The sequence below is a fragment of the Ambystoma mexicanum genome, chromosome 5p (genome assembly GCF_040938575.1).
Source record: "Ambystoma mexicanum isolate Mex_15411 chromosome 5p, UKY_AmexF1_1, whole genome shotgun sequence".
NCBI classification, from domain to species: Eukaryota; Metazoa; Chordata; class Amphibia; order Caudata; family Ambystomatidae; genus Ambystoma; species Ambystoma mexicanum.
Window position 1 is genome coordinate 279,215,585 of NC_090930.1, and position 11,422 is coordinate 279,227,006.

The 11,422-nt window shown below is 38.9% G+C and overlaps 1 long non-coding RNA gene across 1 annotated transcript; it reads left to right on the forward strand.

The window, feature by feature from the left end:
* Nucleotides 1-10,358: 10,358 nt before the first annotated feature.
* LOC138481641 (uncharacterized) lies at nucleotides 10,359-11,041 on the forward strand. The gene is made up of 2 exons (XR_011274305.1): nucleotides 10,359-10,644; nucleotides 10,732-11,041. It is a non-coding gene; the product is annotated as an uncharacterized lncRNA (long non-coding RNA).
* Nucleotides 11,042-11,422: the final 381 nt, after the last annotated feature.

Consider the following 11,422-nt stretch of genomic DNA (forward strand, 5'->3'; position numbering starts at 1 on the left):
GAGCTAGGACCCCGGTGGACGGTGTTCCCAGATCTGAAAATAGAAAAAGAAAAAGATTAGATTCCGGGGGAAAGCGTGTGGAATTACAAGGCCGGAGGCATCACCCAGGAGCGCTGGTGGAGCGGTTCATGCCCGTCGATGTGGAAAAGGGGACAGGGGTGTGGCGCCCCTGCGCACCAGTAAATTTAAAGGGGAAATGTCTTTCTGGTGGAAAAAAAAGGTTCTGTTCATGTCCCTCGCAAGGCACGCCCATACAGGATGGAGGAAAGGGGATGGGACGCAGGAGTATGTTGGGCAATATTGAGAAGTGAAGCGGCAGCACAAAAACATGGCTCAAAGTTGTCCGATATTCGTTTTATGAAGAAAACAATGCAACATGGAAAGTGCAGTGTTTTTGAACACGGTCAGGGGACAAGAGAGAAAGCAATGTGAGATAGCATACAGGCATACTAGGGCCACCTCTTCAAACCCTCCAACCCCCCAAACATTCCCCCCTACCCTTGCTTACACGAAGGCACCACTGGGATGGGGACCAAAAAAATGTAAATCCAACAGATTGTCCACAAGATTGTGGAACTCTCCCGTCCCCTGCACACCCTTTATACTGTAGAAACAGTCAATATTTCTATACAATGGTAATATTCAGTTTCTTTCAGAAAAAAGAAGAAATTAATGAGAGAAGCTAATTCATGACACTATTATAATAAAACAGAATGATGGGGACCATCGGTTTTAATTGAATTTTAAATTAATTGTTATAGATATGAATTTCAATTCATTCATCATCCAGTCTTTGTAAACATAATAACATAAATGTGTTCATTTTGAGGTTACATTCAATATTATAATACAAGGGCATACAAGGTACTCATCACACTTTCTATACAATAGGCTTTTCACATGGTATATCCAAAGAAAGTAATGATGAATATTTTCTCGACGCGTTTCGGGGTGTCCCCTTCTTCAGGAATTGATAGCCCTCTTCATTGCCGTTAATCTTTGTTTCGTCTATAATGTATGATACAATGATCAGATTTTAGATTCTCACTGATAACTGTCATTTAACTCTTGGGAGAAATTTTTAATAATAATCACCTGGATGTTCAATGTGGAATATCCTAACTGGATTTATTATTAATAGCAATATCAGCCCAATAATGGTTATACAACCTGTAGATGTGATAAAAAGACAATAGGGAAAGCTCAATTAAAAACGGGATCTTAATTCATGAAGGAAAATCTAGTCATGTAATATCTAAGAAAAAATATTACCTTTCGGTATTTCTGTAAAAAGCTACTACATCCATGGAATGGGTCGCTGTGGTATGTAGAGAGTCCTCAGGTACGGAGGTAGTGCAGTAATGGGCGATTCCTCCACTCGTGTCTGTAAAAGCGCGTATATATACTATATAAGATACAAGAAAACAATGGGGTGGGATCATTCTGTGGAGAGTATTCTGTGGAGGCCTCTAGGCTCATGGTATGCAATTGGGGAGCTGTTTACAAAGGATTCTCTTACCTCCTTCCTGAGAAGATGGCCGGTGCTGTAGCTCGAACCGTTCTACACGGTTTTCGCTAAAGATGGCCACTATTTACATTATGACGTCATCACGTCGAAGCGTGACGACGTCACTATGTTTAGAACGTCAACGTGTGACGGGAAAACAGACGTCATACGGGCATATTTTAGAAAACAATATGTGATTAACCAATAGTATATAGGTGTATATCTATACTGGTGCAGGGAGTTTGAGTCAAATGAAATAAAGGTGAAAAGAGTCGGAAGATAAATGTGAGGAGTGTCTCATGTAACTTCTGGGAAATCTATTGTTTACCACGGACAAAAGTTAATCGAATATTGGACATCCGTGTGTTTACTATTTCAAGAGAAGCATGCTCACATTCTATGGTCTGTAACTTAATACATCCTATGTCAGTAAAAAATCATCCTAAGTGAACTGAACAAATTCAAAAATGTATTTAACAGCAATTGATATTGTATCCACACTGGTTTTCTGATTGGGTCAGGGGAAACAGTATTTAGTTACAAAAATGAGGCTAAACTGTAATCTTCGTTCATCCCATTGGGAGCTAGACTGTTTAGTCTCTCTATCCAGAAGATTTCCCTCTGGTTCATACGTCTGGCATGATTGCCACCTCTTGGGGCTCTGTTCACAATTTCCAAAATCACAACTTTTAGTTGAGAAATATTATGTTTCTTTATGGAAAAATGTCTTGCTACAGGTGAGTTAACACTGTTGGTACGTATGTTACTTTTGTGTTCATTCCAGCGCTCCTTGGCTTTCCTTTGTGTCTGTCCAACATAGTAAATGCCGCATGGGCAGCTTAAACCATAAATGATTGATTTCGTGTCACAAGTGGCAAAATCCTTTAGTGGGATTTTTTGGCCATTTGATGGGTGTCTTACATAGCTTCCCTTCATTATGTTGTTACAATTGCCACAACTGAGACAAGCAAACGTACCTATTTTCTTCTTGGTGAGGGTTCTTTGATTGTCCACTCTCGGTCTTTCTGCTTTAACTAGGCTATCCCTGAAGTTCCGACCCCTCTTGTAGGCGATTATGGGTGGTTCAGGAAATAGTCTCTTTAGTTGTGGATCCAATTTGATTATACCCCAGTTCTTCTTGATCATCCTTGTTATGTGATGACTCTGTGCTGAATATCTTAAAGCGTAGAGAAATGGGATCTCCTTAGATCTATTTCTTGATATACGGAGGTCTTTCCTCTCCAATGTGAGTGTTTTTTCTTCTGCTTTCTTGATGATAGACTCTGGATAACCTCTTTCCTTGTATCTTTGTGTCATCAATAGGTTTTCATTCCTCAGGGTGTCAGTTGTTGAGATAATTCTCTTTAGTCTAAGGAATTGACTGTAGGGCAAATTATTCTTTAAATGCGTCGGATGATGGCTCCTGAAGTGTAACCTGTTGTTAACATCGGTGGGTTTGTGATAAATATTGGTGATTATCCCATCTTCCCCAATCTCTAGTTCAACGTCCAAAAAATGTAGTTTAGGGGTTCCAATTTCCATCGTGAATTTGATTCTGTCGTGGCCTGAATTGATGTATTTTAGGAATTCCTCTAGTTCGTGATGTTGTCCTCTCCAGATGACGAAAACATCGTCAATGTATCTTTTCCAGGTGATGATTTTTTTGCTAAATTTTGTTGGTATCAAAATCCATTTCATCTCCAAATGGTACATGAATAGATTGGCATAGGCTGGGGCCATTGCTGACCCCATTGAAGTTCCTGATGCTTGTAAATAGTACTGCGTCCTGTATCTGAAATAGTTGTTAATGAGTATAATTTTGCTTAATTTCATTAGGAAGGTTTTGTTTGCTTCACATTCATTTCTTAGTAGACACCATTCGAGTGCTTCCAAACCGTCTTGATGTGGGATGCATGTATATAGACTCTGTACATCAAACGAAACCAGTAGATCATTTCTGTTAATATCTGTTAAGGTGTCTAGGTGATTGAGAAAATCTGTGGTATCTTTAAGATATGTTGTGGTTGTTTGGACTATGGGTTGTAATGCCTTGTCCACATAAACTGCTAGTGGGTTGAAGATACTATCAGTTCCCGCAACAATCGGTCTGAGGGGGGGTTTTGTCAAGTTCTTATGTATTTTTGGCAGTCCATAGAAGATTGGAGTAATTGGATGTTCATTAATCAAAAACAATTTAGTCTTGTTGGAAATCCATCCTTGGTCCTCAGCTTCCTCAAGCGTAGTTTCAATAATGCTTGATATTTCTCTGACCGGATCTTGTTCAATTTTTATGTACGTGTTCTCATCTGTTAGGAGCTCTAAAATCTTCTCCTCATAGTATGTAGTGTCCATAATAACTATGGCCCCTCCTTTGTCTGCCGGTTTTAGGGTCAGGCTTCTGTCATCCGCAAGGTTCTTGATGATTTCATTCTGCCTTCTCCTGGTATTGTAGTTCCTTGTTCTGGTGAAATTAACCCTTTTGAGATCTTTTATCATCTGTTCTTCAAACATTCTGATGGTTATGTTATTGACTTGAGGGTCGAAATGACTCTTGGGTTTCATTTCTAAGTATTGATGTGGCTCTTGTGTAGTGTTGATTCCCATTTGTGAATCAAAAAAGACTTTGAGTCTCATTTTCCGTGCCAGTCTATGAAGATTGATTTTTTCTTCCAGCAAATTGGAATTCTGGGTTGGTATAAATGTTAAACCTAGGTTCAATGTGTCCGTTTGGTCTTTGGATAGTGGTTTTGATGAAATATTAACAACTAGTTGTTTGGTTTGTTCCGCGATCTTAGATTTCTTATTGCCTCTTCGCGTAGTCTTTTGTCTAAAAAAACCGAGGGAGTGGTTTGTGCGTTAGAGGTAGTCGCTTCTTGTGATGTATGTATAATCGGTCCACTTTCCGCGTTCTCCCTATTGATAACTTCGTCCCCACTTGTAGGTATTTCGCTACTGGATCCACTTGGTTCTTGTCCCGGTGTTGGTGTTTTGTGGTTTTGTGGTCTTCTACCTGGTGCGGTTTTGTTTTGTGCGTAGTATTCTTGCCAGGAGTATACTATATCCTGAAGATAATCCAACGTATCTCTTCTGAATTTTCGGACTTTGCGTTGTTCTATGTCCTTTTTGTAGTTGTCCAATGTTCTGTTCACTTCCTCTATGATGGTTGTTAATTCCTCTTTGTTTTTAAATTTCGACAGTTGTTCTGTCAGGTCTTCGATTTCTCTGTCGAGTTTGCTGACAGATTTTGCTAATTCCTCGATTGTCAATAATATGAGATCCAAAGAGCATTTATTTAAGATCTGCTCCCATTTCTTCACAAAATCTGGGTTGTCCTTGCACAGTGTGGGTCTTAAATATACCCTTAGTCCTCTTGGGATTCTTTGTGCTCGGTAGTATTGTGCTAATGTAGTAGCGTGTAGTTTTTGCGATATCTCCCTTCTGATGACCCTCTCCAATTGTGTAATAAGTTTCTCTGGACTAGTCGTTGTTGGTGTGGTTGTTTCGATTTCCTTCAAAAGCCCTAAAATTCGTGTGGCTTCCTCTTCGTTGAATGCCAAAGTTGTGGCGTGTTTTTCTGTAATTGCATTGATCTTTGAAAAAGACATCCCTTAGGGAGGCGGAGGTGATTGTTAGTATTTCTATTGGGTGCTGCTATGGCTGTTGTGTCACTCCCTAAGCATTTTTAGGGGGGCAGAGAGCAAGAATCCAATATTTGTGTTGCCTAGCGCACACCTAGGTTTAAGGTTTTTTTACAAGATTTGTTGAAAATTTACGGGGTGCCGGGGAGAATAACAACCTTGACACTGGGTTGTTTTAACCTATGTAAATCCAACAGATTGTCCACAAGATTGTGGAACTCTCCCGTCCCCTGCACACCCTTTATACTGTAGAAACAGTCAATATTTCTATACAATGGTAATATTCAGTTTCTTTCAGAAAAAAGAAGAAATTAATGAGAGAAGCTAATTCATGACACTATTATAATAAAACAGAATGATGGGGACCATCGGTTTTAATTGAATTTTAAATTAATTGTTATAGATATGAATTTCAATTCATTCATCATCCAGTCTTTGTAAACATAATAACATAAATGTGTTCATTTTGAGGTTACATTCAATATTATAATACAAGGGCATACAAGGTACTCATCACACTTTCTATACAATAGGCTTTTCACATGGTATATCCAAAGAAAGTAATGATGAATATTTTCTCGACGCGTTTCGGGGTGTCCCCTTCTTCAGGAATTGATAGCCCTCTTCATTGCCGTTAATCTTTGTTTCGTCTATAATGTATGATACAATGATCAGATTTTAGATTCTCACTGATAACTGTCATTTAACTCTTGGGAGAAATTTTTAATAATAATCACCTGGATGTTCAATGTGGAATATCCTAACTGGATTTATTATCAATAGCAATATCAGCCCAATAATGGTTATACAACCTGTAGATGTGATAAAAAGACAATAGGGAAAGCTCAATTAAAAACGGGATCTTAATTCATGAAGGAAAATCTAGTCATGTAATATCTAAGAAAAAATATTACCTTTCGGTATTTCTGTAAAAAGCTACTACATCCATGGAATGGGTCGCTGTGGTATGTAGAGAGTCCTCAGGTACGGAGGTAGTGCAGTAATGGGCGATTCCTCCACTCGTGTCTGTAAAAGCGCGTATATATACTATATAAGATACAAAAAAACAATGGGGTGGGATCATTCTGTGGAGAGTATTCTGTGGAGGCCTCTAGGCTCATGGTATGCAATTGGGGAGCTGTTTACAAAGGATTCTCTTACCTCCTTCCTGAGAAGATGGCCGGTGCTGTAGCTCGAACCGTTCTACACGGTTTTCGCTAAAGATGGCCACTATTTACATTATGACGTCATCACGTCGAAGCGTGACGACGTCACTATGTTTAGAACGTCAACGTGTGACGGGAAAACAGACGTCATACGGGCATATTTTAGAAAACAATATGTGATTAACCAATAGTATATAGGTGTATATCTATACTGGTGCAGGGAGTTTGAGTCAAATGAAATAAAGGTGAAAAGAGTCGGAAGATAAATGTGAGGAGTGTCTCATGTAACTTCTGGGAAATCTATTGTTTACCACGGACAAAAGTTAATCGAATATTGGACATCCGTGTGTTTACTATTTCAAGAGAAGCATGCTCACATTCTATGGTCTGTAACTTAATACATCCTATGTCAGTAAAAAATCATCCTAAGTGAACTGAACAAATTCAAAAATGTATTTAACAGCAATTGATATTGTATCCACACTGGGTTTCTGATTGGGTCAGGGGAAACAGTATTTAGTTACAAAAATGAGGCTAAACTGTAATCTTCGTTCATCCCATTGGGAGCTAGACTGTTTAGTCTCTCTATCCAGAAGATTTCCCTCTGGTTCATACGTCTGGCATGATTGCCACCTCTTGGGGCTCTGTTCACAATTTCCAAAATCACAACTTTTAGTTGAGAAATATTATGTTTCTTTATGGAAAAATGTCTTGCTACAGGTGAGTTAACACTGTTGGTACGTATGTTACTTTTGTGTTCATTCCAGCGCTCCTTGGCTTTCCTTTGTGTCTGTCCAACATAGTAAATGCCGCATGGGCAGCTTAAACCATAAATGATTGATTTCGTGTCACAAGTGGCAAAATCCTTTAGTGGGATTTTTTGGCCATTTGATGGGTGTCTTACATAGCTTCCCTTCATTATGTTGTTACAATTGCCACAACTGAGACAAGCAAACGTACCTATTTTCTTCTTGGTGAGGGTTCTTTGATTGTCCACTCTCGGTCTTTCTGCTTTAACTAGGCTATCCCTGAAGTTCCGACCCCTCTTGTAGGCGATTATGGGTGGTTCAGGAAATAGTCTCTTTAGTTGTGGATCCAATTTGATTATACCCCAGTTCTTCTTGATCATCCTTGTTATGTGATGACTCTGTGCTGAATATCTTAAAGCGTAGAGAAATGGGATCTCCTTAGATCTATTTCTTGATATACAGAGGTCTTTCCTCTCCAATGTGAGTGTTTTTTCTTCTGCTTTCTTGATGATAGACTCTGGATAACCTCTTTCCTTGTATCTTTGTGTCATCAATAGGTTTTCATTCCTCAGGGTGTCAGTTGTTGAGATAATTCTCTTTAGTCTAAGGAATTGACTGTAGGGCAAATTATTCTTTAAATGCGTCGGATGATGGCTCCTGAAGTGTAACGTGTTGTTAACATCGGTGGGTTTGTGATAAATATTGGTGATTATCCCATCTTCCCCAATCTCTAGTTCAACGTCCAAAAATCATCAAGAACCTTGCGGATGACAGAAGCCTGACCCTAAAACCGGCAGACAAAGGAGGGGCCATAGTTATTATGGACACTACATACTATGAGGAGAAGATTTTAGAGCTCCTAACAGATGAGAACACGTACATAAAAATTGAACAAGATCCGGTCAGAGAAATATCAAGCATTATTGAAACTACGCTTGAGGAAGCTGAGGACCAAGGATGGATTTCCAACAAGACTAAATTGTTTTTGATTAATGAACATCCTATTACTCCAATCTTCTATGGACTGCCAAAAATACATAAGAACTTGACAAAACCCCCCCTCAGACCGATTGTTGCGGGAACTGATAGTATCTTCAACCCACTAGCAGTTTATGTGGACAAGGCATTACAACCCATAGTCCAAACAACCACAACATATCTTAAAGATACCACAGATTTTCTCAATCACCTAGACACCTTAACAGATATTAACAGAAATGATCTACTGGTTTCGTTTGATGTACAGAGTCTATATACATGCATCCCACATCAAGACGGTTTGGAAGCACTCGAATGGTGTCTACTAAGAAATGAATGTGAAGCAAACAAAACCTTCCTAATGAAATTAAGCAAAATTATACTCATTAACAACTATTTCAGATACAGGACGCAGTACTATTTACAAGCATCAGGAACTTCAATGGGGTCAGCAATGGCCCCAGCCTATGCCAATCTATTCATGTACCATTTGGAGATGAAATGGATTTTGATACCAACAAAATTTAGCAAAAAAATCATCACCTGGAAAAGATACATTGACGATGTTTTCGTCATCTGGAGAGGACAACATCACGAACTAGAGGAATTCCTAAAATACATCAATTCAGGCCACGACAGAATCAAATTCACGATGGAAATTGGAACCCCTAAACTACATTTTTTGGACGTTGAACTAGAGATTGGGGAAGATGGGATAATCACCAATATTTATCACAAACCCACCGATGTTAACAACACGTTACACTTCAGGAGCCATCATCCGACGCATTTAAAGAATAATTTGCCCTACAGTCAATTCCTTAGACTAAAGAGAATTATCTCAACAACTGACACCCTGAGGAATGAAAACCTATTGATGACACAAAGATACAAGGAAAGAGGTTATCCAGAGTCTATCATCAAGAAAGCAGAAGAAAAAACACTCACATTGGAGAGGAAAGACCTCCGTATATCAAGAAATAGATCTAAGGAGATCCCATTTCTCTACGCTTTAAGATATTCAGCACAGAGTCATCACATAACAAGGATGATCAAGAAGAACTGGGGTATAATCAAATTGGATCCACAACTAAAGAGACTATTTCCTGAACCACCCATAATCGCCTACAAGAGGGGTCGGAACTTCAGGGATAGCCTAGTTAAAGCAGAAAGACCGAGAGTGGACAATCAAAGAACCCTCACCAAGAAGAAAATAGGTACGTTTGCTTGTCTCAGTTGTGGCAATTGTAACAACATAATGAAGGGAAGCTATGTAAGACACCCATCAAATGGCCAAAAAATCCCACTAAAGGATTTTGCCACTTGTGACACGAAATCAATCATTTATGGTTTAAGCTGCCCATGCGGCATTTACTATGTTGGACAGACACAAAGGAAAGCCAAGGAGCGCTGGAATGAACACAAAAGTAACATACGTACCAACAGTGTTAACTCACCTGTAGCAAGACATTTTTCCATAAAGAAACATAATATTTCTCAACTAAAAGTTGTGATTTTGGAAATTGTGAACAGAGCCCCAAGAGGTGGCAATCATGCCAGACGTATGAACCAGAGGGAAATCTTCTGGATAGAGAGACTAAACAGTCTAGCTCCCAATGGGATGAACGGAGATTACAGTTTAGCCTCATTTTTGTAACTAAATACTGTTTCCCCTGACCCAATCAGAAACCCAGTGTGGATACAATATCAATTGCTGTTAAATACATTTTTGAATTTGTTCAGTTCACTTAGGATGATTTTTTACTGACATAGGATGTATTAAGTTACAGACCATAGAATGTGAGCATGCTTCTCTTGAAATAGTAAACACACGGATGTCCAATATTCGATTAACTTGTGTCCGTGGTAAACAATAGATTTCCCAGAAGTTACATGAGACACTCCTCACATTTATCTTCCGACTCTTTTCACCTTTATTTCATTTGACTCAAACTCCCTGCACCAGTATAGATATACACCTATATACTATTGGTTAATCACATATTGTTTTCTAAAATATGCCCGTATGACGTCTGTTTTCCCGTCACACGTTGACGTTCTAAACATAGTGACGTCGTCACGCTTCGACGTGATGACGTCATAATGTAAATAGTGGCCATCTTTAGCGAAAACCGTGTAGAACGGTTCGAGCTACAGCACCGGCCATCTTCTCAGGAAGGAGGTAAGAGAATCCTTTGTAAACAGCTCCCCAATTGCATACCATGAGCCTAGAGGCCTCCACAGAATACTCTCCACAGAATGATCCCACCCCATTGTTTTCTTGTATCTTATATAGTATATATACGCGCTTTTACAGACACGAGTGGAGGAATCGCCCATTACTGCACTACCTCCGTACCTGAGGACTCTCTACATACCACAGCGACCCATTCCATGGATGTAGTAGCTTTTTACAGAAATACCGAAAGGTAATATTTTTTCTTAGATATTACATGACTAGATTTTCCTTCATGAATTAAGATCCCGTTTTTAATTGAGCTTTCCCTATTGTCTTTTTATCACATCTACAGGTTGTATAACCATTATTGGGCTGATATTGCTATTGATAATAAATCCAGTTAGGATATTCCACATTGAACATCCAGGTGATTATTATTAAAAATTTCTCCCAAGAGTTAAATGACAGTTATCAGTGAGAATCTAAAATCTGATCATTGTATCATACATTATAGACGAAACAAAGATTAACGGCAATGAAGAGGGCTATCAATTCCTGAAGAAGGGGACACCCCGAAACGCGTCGAGAAAATATTCATCATTACTTTCTTTGGATATACCATGTGAAAAGCCTATTGTATAGAAAGTGTGATGAGTACCTTGTATGCCCTTGTATTATAATATTGAATGTAACCTCAAAATGAACACATTTATGTTATTATGTTTACAAAGACTGGATGATGAATGAATTGAAATTCATATCTATAACAATTAATTTAAAATTCAATTAAAACCGATGGTCCCCATCATTCTGTTTTATTATAATAGTGTCATGAATTAGCTTCTCTCATTAATTTCTTCTTTTTTCTGAAAGAAACTGAATATTACCATTGTATAGAAATATTGACTGTTTCTACAGTATAAAGGGTGTGCAGGGGACGGGAGAGTTCCACAATCTTGTGGACAATCTGTTGGATTTACATAGGTTAAAACAACCCAGTGTCAAGGTTGTTATTCTCCCCGGCACCCCGTAAATTTTCAACAAATCTTGTAAAAAAACCTTAAACCTAGGTGTGCGCTAGGCAACACAAATAATGGGGACCAAAAAAAACCCTGTTTTTTGGTTTAAACCTAGGAAGCACTCCCCCAAAATTCCCTCCCCCCTCAGTCCCCAAGCCCCCATTTGTGCTTTTCCAGGGTTTATTG